Here is a 10,332-nt window from a genome sequence, read left to right as displayed (position 1 = left end):
AAATGATAATAAAAATTAAATAATAATAACAATTAAATGAAAAGAAATTTATATTGCTAACATGAAAATGAAATGAAATACATTAAATTAATAATGAAGGTAACATGAAAATAAAGGTAACTAAATAAAAATATATATATATTATATTATTGTTATTATTATAAAAAATAATAGAAAAATAATATAGTTGAGTGCAAGTGAAAATATCCATGGTTTGGGAGATTCAGGAGCGACACAAGACAAACGATATAGTTACCTTTATTATTAATTTAATGTATTTCATTTCATTTAATTGTTATTATTATTTAATTTTTATTATCATTTAGTTTTTTTTTTTGAAATTTATAATATAATATATATATTTTTATTTAATCATTTGAATTATAATAATTATTTATTATAATAATAATAATAATTAAATTATAAATTTTATTTATAATTTATTATTGTATTTTATTTTAATTTAATATTAGTATTTTATTTTTTAAATAATTAAATTAATAATTTAATGTATTTCGTTTCATTTTCATTTAATTGTTATTATTATTTAATTTTTACTATCATTTAATTTATTTTTTTTTTTGAAAATTTTAATATAATATATATATTTTTTTATTTAATCATTTTAATTATAATAATTTTTAATTATACGTATAATAATTATTTATTATAATAATAATAATAATTAAATTATAAATTTTATTTATAATTTATTAATGTATTTTATTTTAATTTAATATTAGTATTTTATTTATTAAATAATTAAATTAATAATTGTAATATAATAAATAATTTTTCAAAAAAAAAAACAAAAAAACGAAAATGGGTAGTTGGAGGTCGCTTCTCCAGAGAGAGGCTTCCTCTTCAGGAGGTCGCTTCCCCAAGGAGAGACTTCCTATTGAAAGTAAAAAGTAGGACAATTTGAGAATTTCTATGCCTCTAAGAGGAGGTAGGCCATGAGGAAGTTCTTTAGGGAACACATCATCAAACTCTTTTAAAAGAAAATTCAATGAAGGATGAATATCATCATGTGATGTAGACAAACATAAATCATTGCAATATAGAAAATATACCGATTGTCTAGTCAACAAAGCTTTCCTAACCACATGCTCTCTAGCAAATAAGTTTTCAACCATAAGTAAAGAATTTTGGTTACTTGAGTCATGAGCATTCATAATATATTTTCCTTTTTGTTCTTTGATCTCTTTGTCCCTCTTTAGATTACATTGAGTTTGATCAAGATAAACTTTCTTGGGACTAAGAGGTAAAAGAGACACTTTATGCTTTTTATGCACAAAAGAGTAGATGTTAGTGTGACCATCATGATGAACTTTTCTATCAAATTGCCATGGCCTCCTTAACAAAATATGGCCGACCTCCATAGGCGCAACATCACACAAAATTTCATCATGATATTTGCTAATGCTAAAATTTACCAAAACTTGTTTATCCACCAAAATATCAACATTGTCCTTTAGCCATTGAAGCTTATATGGCCTCGGATGTTTAATGGTTTTCAAGCCAAGTTTTGTGACTAATCTAGTGCTATCTACATTGGTACAACTACCACTATCAACTATCAAAGAGCAAACTTTTCCATCAACAAGACATCTAGTATGAAAAATATTTTTTTTTTAGAATCATCATCCTTAACTTGGACTCATAAGAGTCTTCTAACCATGAGAATATCTCCTTCAACGGGAGCCAATTCATAGGCACTCCCTAGTTCACTTGGGGATGATTGTGAAGAGTAAGAATAAAAGGAAGAATGAGTTTCATATACCTCTTTGGCCTTTGCAATCATAGACTTTTTATTTGGACAATTAGATGTCATGTGACCTCTTCCTAAACATTTAAAATATTTAATTGAAGAATGAGAAGAAAAACTAGGAAGATGAGCTTTAGGTTTAGAAGACTTACCTTCTTCGGCCGAAGCCAATGGAGAATCACCTTCTCTTTTATGTTTGTTCCAATGTGAGGAGTCTTTGTTTGAGGAATACTTTTTATAAGTACTTTTTCTCTTCAATTGTTGTTCAATGATAAATGACTTATGAACAAGCTCCTCAATATCCATAAAGTGTTGCAACTCAACCACATCTCTAATCTCATAGCTTAGGCCATCCAAGAACCTAGCTATTATGGCATCGTCATCCTCTCTAATGTTGGAGCGAATTATCAAAGTCTCAAAGTCCTCATAATAATCCTCCACACCCTTGGAGCCTTGTTTCAACCTTTGTAGTTTTTTAAGTAGCTCCCTTTGATAATGCGATGGTACATACCTCTTTCTCAAAAGTGCTTTTAATTCATCCCAATCGTCTAGTTGCCTAGCACCACATCTCCCCTTTTCCTTGACAGTTTAGTCCCACCAAAGTAAAGCATGATCCTTAAAATCTAAGGTAGCCAACTTTCCTCTCATATATTCTCTAATATCATGAGCTACAAACAATTGATCTATCTTAAGCTCTCAATCAAGATATGCTTCCGGATCACTTTTTCCATGAAATGAAGGGAACTTAATTTTGCCACCGACATATGTATCATTGTGTCTTTGGTTCCTCCTCTCATTTCCATGACAATCTCTATGGTTTCTCTCATGATTCCTATGATTCCATCTCTCATAATAGTGTCTATGGTTCCTCACATGTTTTCTTTGTCTTCTATTTCCCTCAATTTCAAACCCATCTTCATTTTAAGAAAACCTTCCATGATGAGATCTCCTATCTGTTTGATTCACAAACTCTTCTCTCAAAGCATTCATTTGAGTATTCAACATTTTTGTAAAGTGATCCATAAGAAAAACGGTTCTATGAGAAAAGGGGTTTGGTTCACTTTCCCTCATGATTTCAACAACAACAAACAACAAGTACCACAATAATCAACAAATGACAAAAATAAATGAACAAAATAAAAATAAGGCCCTCACCGCTCACTAAGTGTTTACACTTAAGAAATGTATCACTCGTGTATATCACTCAATATGGCTTTTTTTATTTATTTATTTTCACTCTAGCCTTTCTCCACTCCCTAATGCAACTCTTTAAGTTCTTCAAGCAACCAAACAAATCTCAATCAAGTTTGTGGTAAACCTCTAAACAAATGTGACAAAGCACACATGAAAGTTATCATTCAAGAGGCTAAAAAAATGACAAGAGAAACTTGAAATACAAAACCAAAGAATTGAAAAGACAAATAAGAAAATATATGCAAAGGAAGACAAACCCAAGTAGATTATCAAAGAAAAAAAGAAAAAATTAGAATTAAATGACTAAGTGATCAAAAATATGTGGGAGGTAATATACTAAAATTAAACTTTCAATTTCTAAAGAAGGTAAGAAGAATGCAAAAGATGTTTGGTGTTCCATTAAGAACAATTCTGGATTATTTATTTATTTTTTTCAAAATGCCTTTTCTTTAAAAGTGCTTTTGTGCAGAATCACTTTTTTGCAGCACTTATATTTCCAATTTTTTCTCTGCCTATTTGAATTTCTCTCATTTTTTAATCAACTTAGGCTTTTGAATTTCCAGAATCAGACTTGTATGGAAGAAATAACATCAAAAACAAATTTGCAAGTGAAATTTGGGATGAAACAATTGCAAGTGAAGATGATGATGCAGTTGAAACCCATAACTTTTTTCCTGCGTTTTTTTTTCAGCTCAATTTTCAAATTTCACCACAAATGAAATAAATAATCACAAAACTAAACCTTCCCACACATATTATAACACTTATAAACAACCAACAACTCAAGATTGAACAAAATTTGGAACAAAAATGAAACTAAAATTTCAAATATTTGAAGAACATAAAACACTAAAATAGAAATTAAAAACCAAAATTACCACTTAATGGGAGGCTCTGAATACCACATGAAATGGATTTGAGTGTTTCCATATGAGTTGAAGGATCTAACTAAGTGGTATTTTCAAACAAAGTACCAAATAAAAATAGAGAACACAAAGAATAAAATATGAAGAAGGAATGAAATGGTAGAAATCGCCACACTCCACAAGGAATGATAAGATCAAGGTAGAATCACCACAAGAGTAGGAGGCTCTTGATAGGATCCAAATTTGGTTTAAAGAAGAATCTTAGAGAGCATTTCTCTAATCTCACACTAAGTGTTCTCTTTTTTTCCAAAAAGTCCCTATGTCTTACAATAAAAAAGGCATATATAGCCTAACACCAAATAACATGGTACCTATGTTATACACAACTAATGACATTGTGCCTAAGCTATCAAATATTTAGGCAAACACACAAGTCAATATAATTCCTAATTATAAGGTATGATTATTACATTCCAAAATTAAAATTAAGTCTTAAGATATTTCTATGACCAAAAGATTAATATCATGTGGATCGATCTTTTCATAGGTCTTAAGACTAAGAAAATTAACAATTTGTTTCTCTAATTGCTCTTTTAGCTTCCTAGCCTTCCCTCTAGTCAATGGTTCTTCCGTTCCTAGTTCTTGAAACTCATTAGCCTTCATGTAGGGTTGGTCCACATCAAGTGGACATCTTAACTCAGAAAATTGTTGATTTATTTATGTCACTTGGTTGCATATAGTAAAAGGTATTGAAAGACCACTCAAGTTATATTGTGACATAAATAAGTCGTATAGTGTTTCAACAACTAAATTTTGTAAAGTATATTTACATACTTGTTACCGTTGTTGAATGATAGGACATGTATAGACAAACTTTATGCTAGATAACCCACTAGTAAAAGGTTTGACAAACTAAGGTATTTCATATGCTTGTTTTCATTAAGGATGCCTTATATTAGTGGGGGTCTTTATTCCTTTATGTTCTATACTTTTGTTTTGGATACAAACTTTATGTTATGATTTTCTGCAAAAATAAAGTTTATGGAGTTATTATTATTATTATTATTATTATTATTATTATTATTATTATTATTATTATTATTATTATTATTATTATTATTATTATTATTATTATTATTATTATTATTGTTTCTGTAAGTCGTGAGCTTTCCGGATCATGTTTTTGATTTAATTCCCAAACATATAATACATATAAAGTATTTGATTGATCTAATGATTTGAATTAAGAAACATTTCAGGCAAACAAGCAGACACTATACACTTGGAACAAAAGCTTGGAACTCAAGGAATCAACCAAAGTTGGAGGATGTACTTGAGAAAGATGCAAATATGTATAGTGTACTTAGTTGTCATAGTAGTTAGTTTAGTAGACTAATCACTATGGTCTCATACTTAAGTCTTTGCCAATGAAAATAAATCAATCAACTAATAAGTCAATCGATGAATCAATTGGGCAATCGATTGTCTGATTCAGAACAAGAGTTTTTACTACGTAAATCGATTGAGAAATCGATTACTTAAAGGTTTTTAGTGAAACCTAAGTTCTGGGCTTAATCCAATCAATTGGACAATCGATTGGGACATCAATTGAGTAATGGATTTTGCAAATCACAGAACCAACCAATTACTGAATCAATCGATTGGCAAATCGACTGTGACAAAGTTTTTCATCAGGAATAAGTTCTGTGATCCAACAAATCGATTAGGACATCAATTGAATTAGATTTCTTAAACTACAAGTTTGTGGCAATCGATTAGGTAATCGATTGCAGTTAATCATTTATCAGAACCGCTTTGAATAAATCGATTGGCACATTGATTTTGACCAAATAACTGAGGTTCTGTAACAAGCACAATCGATTGGAAAATCGATTGAAGTAAATGTCTGAGTCACTATGACCAGCACAATCGATTGACGAATCGATTGAAGCTAAATGTTTAAGTTACAGAAATGATTCAGCTCATTGCCAAATCGATTATGACTGTGATTATGAAGTCGACTGAGCAATCAATTGTTTTGATCTCGTTGTTTGAACAAAACACCTATAATCGATTACTCAATCGATTCTGATGCAATCATAGTATCAGTTCTGATTTATGTATTAAAGGAATCGATTGGCAAATCGATTCATGCTTATATTTTCAAGATTCAAGAAAAACAAGACATGCGAAAGTCGATTGGGCAATCGATTAAGCTAGTTTTAAACCATTATAAAATCAATTGAGCAATCGATTGTCCTGATGTTTTTCTGAATATATATAAGCTGATTCAATCACTTTTTTAAAATAACTTTTGAATAACTTTGATAACACTTTTTCATATACACAAAAGACTGATAAACACTTTGAGAGAAAAGTTGTTACAACACAAAAATATTCATTGGCTAAATACTTTTGTCTGAGATCCTACATAGTGATTGAGTCAAAGTTTCTTGTTACTCTTTAATTCTTTGTGAAAGACACTTTTCTGTAATTGAAGTTTTAGAAATCCAGTAAGTAAACTGGTGGCTCTCTTTGTTGGTGTGTGATTATCAAGAAGAAGTTTCACCTTGATCTTGTGAGAGTTTGGCGAGTAACTCCAAGGATCAGGTGGTAGTGTAATAGAAGCGAGTGAGTTGGATAGATAGGCCTTGTGTGAGCTGGACAATCTGTAAAATGTACTCAAGTCAATTCTATTGGAAAGGCTGAAATCTGGTTTGGATTTCAGGACTGGATGTAGGCTATCAAACTGATAGCTGAACTAGTATAAATCTTGGTGCACTTGTTTCTTATCCTTTCTCTTTATTTTGATATTGTTTGAATGTTTATTCTTGAATGTTTGTATAAGTGATTTTCTGTCTTGATTAACATTCTGAATTAAGCATTGCATCTGTTCTCATATATTGATAATATTTGCAATTGTGTGGATCTTTGTTCCCGAATATATTCCGATGCTGATCTTTTATAATTTGTTTAATAATCTTGTAAAAATAGTAGAGACTTTTCTCATGCATTTTTAACAGATAGAAGCCATAATTTCCAACAATTGGCATCAAGAGCCTGATCTTTTTTAGACTAATTGTCATAAAAGAAAATGTCCTCTGTAGAATTTATGGGAGAAGGTGCATCCTTGGCAAGACCCCCTGCATTCAATGGAGCTGCCTATATTGGAAAGAGATGATGTTAATTTTTCTTGAAGCATGTAGTCTAGATATTCTTGAAGAAGCAGGTCCTTTTGTACCAACCATAGCTGGCACAGGTGATTCATCAATCCCAAAACCTAGATTGGTCTAAGAATGACCAGAAAAAGGTTGGATACAATGCTAAGGCTAAAAATATTATTACCTCTGCCTTAAGCGTTGACGAATTCTTTAGGATGTCTAACTGCAAAACTGCCAAGGAGATGTGGGACACATTGCAACAAACGCATGAAGGAACAACAAATGTAAAAAGAGCCTGAATCAACACACTAATGCATGAGTATGAGCTGTTCAACATGAAGAAAGAGGAATCCATTAATGATATGCAGACAAGATTTTCTCACATAGTCAATAATCTAAATGCTCTTGGTAAGGTGATTGATAATGAGCAGCAAATCAGCAAGGTTATGAGGTGCTTGACCAGAGAGTGGCAGCCAAAAATCATTGCCATAGCAGAATCAAATTAAGAGAGCATGAGATGGAACTGCATAGACTGAGTGAAGCTGAACAGACTGACAGAAAAAGAAAAGGGTTGTCTCTTAAAGCCCAAGCACATCAAACAAAGTCTGAACAAGAGATCTGCACTGACGATTCAAATAGTGAGACCGATGAAGATTCAGAACTTGGATTACTTGTCAGAAAATTCAAAAAGTTTCTGAAAAAGAAAGATAGCAAGTCAAGAAAGCCCTCAAGCTCAAAAACTCATGACAACAAGATAACCAACCTGCTTTGAGTGTGGGAAGACAGGACATATAAAATCTGAATGCTTCCAATTGCAAAACAGAAATAAGACTTCAAAGGCTAAAGGCAATCAACCACCTCCTAAGACCAGAAAAGCCTACATTACCTGGAACGATAATGATGAAGAGTCATCTGCATCTTCAGAAGATGAAGAAACTAATCTTTGTCTAATGGCCAACACAGATTCAGATTCTGACAGTGAGGTAAGTTCTAAATCCAATCCTTCTTATGATGAATTACATGACGCATTTAATGAACTACATGATGAATATGTTAATGTAATCAAACAATTAATTAGTACTAAGAAACTGTTAGAAGAAAAGTGCATGTTGTATGATGAGATTAACTTGAAACATGAGTCTCTTAAAGACACAAATGAAAATCTGAAAAAGGAAACTTATGCACTGAAATGTGATTAAGAAAAGTTCAATAGTAGTAAAAACAATTTAGATATGCTTCTTGGAAACCAAAGAAATCTAAATGTTAAATCTGGACTTGGCTATAGACAAAACAAGAATGTTAAAAAGAATCAGAAGTTTGTTAAATCTAAGCATATGCATGATATCTTCACTAAACCAAATCAGAATTCATCCTCTGCTGTTGTATGTCACTTTTGCGATAAAAAGGTCATATGGTTTTTAATTGTAAACTGAAAAAACTGGCCAACAGAGGATGGAAACAGATTTGGAAAAGAAAGACACCGGTATTTGAAACTAACCCTCTAGGACCTAATCTGAATTGGGTACCTAAAACCAAAATTTAAATTACATTTTGCAGATATGCTTGACATCCAGGACTCATTCATGGTACCTAGACAGTGGATGTTCCAAGCATATGACTGGAGACAAGTCAAAGTTCTTGCCTCTAAACTTAAAAGATGGTGGATTTGTTAAATACAGTGACAATAACAAAGGTAAGATACTCGGAATTGGAGACATTGGGAACGAATCGACTACGGTGATTAAAGATGTTCTGTATGTAAAGGATTTAAAGCATAATTTGATCAGCATAAGTCAACTTTGTGATAAGGGATTCCAAGTAAGTTTTACTTATCAGTCTTGTATAATTGAGCACAAGGAGAATAAAGACATAAGGTTAGTAGGTAACAAAATGAATAACATTTACATGCTTGATTTTAATGGTTTTCCTGCTAGTTCTATTTGTTGCTTATTATCCAATGTTGATGAAAACTGGTTATGGCATAAGAGAGTGGCTCATATACATATGGACCACTTGAACAAACTAGTTAGTAAACAATTAGTACCAGGACTTCCAAATAGAAAATTCTCTAAGGATAGGTTGTGTGACTCATGTGAGAAGAGTAAGCTAGTTAAGTCTTCTTTTCCCGAATAGATCTAGTTCAAACCAATAGGGTTTTACGGTTAATACATATGGATCTGTTTAGTCCATCTCAGGTTAGAAGTTTTGGAGGAAACTTGTATGGTTATGTGTTAGTAGATGATTACTCTAGGTATACTTGGACATTTTTTCTGACTCACAAGAGTGAGACCTTCTCTATTTTCAAAAGATTTGCAAATTTAGTTCAAAATGAGAAGAACCAGAAAATAATATCCATCAAGAGTGATCATGGTGGAGAATTCCAGAATGATTCCTTTAATACTTACTGTGAACAAAATGGAATTCACCATATATACTCAGCCCCTAAAACTCGACAGCAAAATAGAGTAGTAGAGAGGAAGAATATGTCTTTAGAGGAACTAGCTAGAACTATGATTAAAGACTCAAATCTTCCTAAGTATTTCTGGGCTGATGCTATAAACACTGCCACACATGTAGTGAATAGAGTTCTTATAAGGCCAATACTTAAAAAAACTCTCTATGAGTTATACAAGGGTAGAAAACCAAACATCTCTTACTTTAGGATCTTCGGTGCAAGTGCTTTGTGTTAAACAATGGCAAATAACATCTAGGAAAGTTTTATCCTAAGGCAGATGAGGGTATTTTTCTAGGTTATTCCCAGTCTAGTAAGACCTATAGAATCTACAATAAAAGAACCAAAACTATAGAGGAATCTGTTCATGTAAAGTTTGATGAAATGTTTGCTGAAAACTTGAACAACACTCCTCCTATAGTTGGTGATTCTTTGGATGATATTGTAGAATGTGAACCAGTAGAACCTAATGAACCAGTACCTCCAACCAACCTTGATTGTGTAGAACCTATTAGGGAAGATGATTTACCTAAGGAATGGAAGTTTAACAAAAACCATCTTATTGACAACATCATATTACAATAGTAACCGACAATCTTTTTAGAATAATTATCTCAATTCCTAATAAGGTAAAATAAAAAAATAAAATAAAATATTTGGATGTTACATTAAGGGATGTATGAGAACAAGACCAATTTGAATTGTTTGTGCGCTTATGTGGTGGCATAATATAAGTTTCCCAACGAAGTACTTCAGAGTTCGAATGGTACTAAAATGTAAAGTAGAGTTTAAGCTCATGTATAGCATTGAATTGTCTTGTGACTGTTCTGGTGATTAATTGGTATCGAAGATAATAATAATTTTTCTTAGATGATTTAATGTTATAATGAG

Source organism: Cicer arietinum, chromosome 5 (assembly GCF_000331145.2).
Source record: "Cicer arietinum cultivar CDC Frontier isolate Library 1 chromosome 5, Cicar.CDCFrontier_v2.0, whole genome shotgun sequence".
NCBI lineage: Eukaryota > Viridiplantae > Streptophyta > Magnoliopsida > Fabales > Fabaceae > Cicer > Cicer arietinum.
The sequence above is the reverse complement of the archived record's forward strand: the minus strand, read 5'-3'. Positions refer to the sequence as shown.